Source organism: Azolla caroliniana, unplaced genomic scaffold, assembly GCF_043228905.1.
Source record: "Azolla caroliniana isolate FFs.n. ecotype wild unplaced genomic scaffold, voAzoCaro1.0.p SCAF_8, whole genome shotgun sequence".
Taxonomy (NCBI): Eukaryota; Viridiplantae; Streptophyta; class Polypodiopsida; order Salviniales; family Salviniaceae; genus Azolla; species Azolla caroliniana.
The window spans coordinates 5,300,287-5,302,838 of NW_028230443.1; positions in this window are offsets into that span (position 1 = coordinate 5,300,287).

The following is a 2,552-nucleotide window of genomic DNA, read 5'->3' on the forward strand; positions in this document are numbered from 1 at the left end:
TCGGAGGACAAGGGCTATGCCTACCTATAAGTTAAGGTCGGACATAGAGCAGACGGCGGACCTAAAGAAGATTCTCGAAGAACATGTTCTTGATAGCCACGTGACTTTGTCCTTGAGGGAATTGCTTGGCATTACGAAGGAGTTCCATGACACAATCGTGGACCTTGTAAAGAGAAAAAGACAACAATCGGACGAGGAAGAAGAGAAGCCGCAAAAAGCAAAAATGAATGCCATAATGATGGCAAGAGACGAAGTCGATGAAGATATGGTGGACAACCAGTATACTCGACCTCATTGGGCACGAGCAACAACGGAGACGCCGGTGAAGATTGGGGAGAAGAAAGAGACCGTGGTAGCCTTGATCGACCACGGCTCGGAGATCAACCTCATGTCAACCGACTTCTACAAAAAAGGAAGATGGCCAATCAATACAAATCAGGGATGGAAGATTCGCGCGGCAACAAAGACTACGGAGGACTTGTACGGAGCTTGTCCCAATGTTAAAGTTACGATCGAGGATGTGGAAATGGATCAACACTTCTTCGTGCAAAAATCGGCGTCGGATCCTATCATCCTAGGACAACCGTATATCACATCATCTCGGATGGAGACCAAAGTGTTCGATAATGGAGCAGCCTTCGCACAAATAAAGAGTCTTGACAACCAAAGATCGGTCCAATTCCTGACGGTTCGAGCTAATCATGAAAGAAATCGAGATAGTCTTGGAGGCGAATCCCCGGATTTTTAGAGCGGACTATTGAAGCATGGGGCACAAATAGTCCGAGCAATCGCAAGTCCCCATAAGAAAGTAGAGCGCGTGGATTGCGAGGAGAAGCAACATGTGTCACACCTAGTGGTGCATGTAAACTAGTACTACTCGACAAGAAGGACAAACATCGGATACAAAACTTCGAGAAGATGCTGAAAGAAGAAAACATAATAGAAGAAGAAGAGTTCGTGAGTCATATTATGGAAGCAGCCTCATTTAACGACACCATCGGCGAAATCGAGGACATCGTGGACTTGAGCTATCTTCACGATCATCACGTGATTTCGGTTAGCTCCATCAACATGTACATTATCATCGATGAATATCATCGAAGCATCTTGATGAAGGAACCTGACGTCTACACAAAATATAAAATGGTGGATAAGAAGGTCAAGCCAATTGCAGTTCCACTACCGGAAGATAGTTGGCAAAAGATGAAGGAAGTCACTAACAATCCAAGCTTAAGAGATCCGAAGACAATAGGTAATGTCTTCACCAAAGAGACGAAGGGAAAGCTACGAGTTGGAAGGGAGGATTTCCTTCTCCTTGAAGAGGAGCGAAAGTTTCGCGACATGCTTGAGAGACATGGGAAGGCTTTCACATTTTTCCCACAAGAAATCGGATGTGCTGATCCAAGGGCGATAGAGCCGATGGTGATCTTCACGGTGCCACACGTACCTTGGAATTTGAAATTGATACCGGTTCTAAGAGCACACCTACCAAAGTTGATCGAGCTTTTAAAGAAGAAGGTGAATATGGGAATTCTGGAACCGTTGAATGCTCCTTATTCCAATAGGCGGTTCACGGTGCCGAAGAAGAATCGATCATTGTGATTCATCCAAGATCTTCAACCCGTCAACAAGGTGACAATTCGAAATGCCGGAATCGGTCCAAGCGTGGACGAATTTGCCGAGGCGTTTGCGGGCCGGTCCATCTACTCCATTGGCAATCTCTACTTCGGATATGACCAATTCCAATTGGTGATCGACATTCATGACATTACAACCATGAGGACTTCGATCGGGCTTGTGCGGATGTGTACCTTACCTCAAGGCGCAACGAACTCGGTGGCTCATATGGTGAATGCCATGAACAAAGTCTTGAAGGATTGTATCCCGGACATCACGATGCCATTCTTGGATGATATTCCGATAAAAGGATGTTTGGATGAGGAGAAAGATGAATCGAAAGATAAGGAAGGGTGTAGAAAGTTTGTCGCGGATCATATGAAAGATTGTGAGAAGGTGCTTCAAAGGCTTGAAGATGCGAATTTGACATTTTCGGGAGAAAAATCTGCATTCGGGCAACCAGAGATCTTGGTGGTAGGTCACTTGTGTGGAGCATACGGATGGAATCCTTCGCCATCCAAAGTGAACGCGTTCCAGGGCATGAAAGAAGAATGTGAAAACCAAACGGAGGTTCGAAGGTTCCTTGGAGCAGCGCGTTTTATCATATCTGGATTCCTCACTACGCTCATGTCGCCGAACCGTTATATGGACTACTAAAGAAAAGAATGAAGTTCGAATGGCGAAGCGAGCATACAAACACGATGCGAAGATTGAAGAAACTACTTCTTGAAGCTCCAACACTAAGAAAGGCCAACTATACCGAAAGGAAGCCGATTTATGTGACTGTAGATACGAGCCCAACCGGAATCGGGTGGGTCATCAACCAAGAAGGAGAAGATAATGTGGGATATGCCATCCGGTTCGGAGCAAAGGTTCTTAGCGAACAACAACAAAAATACGCCCAAGTCAAGCGGGAACTTTGGGGTATTGTGTCG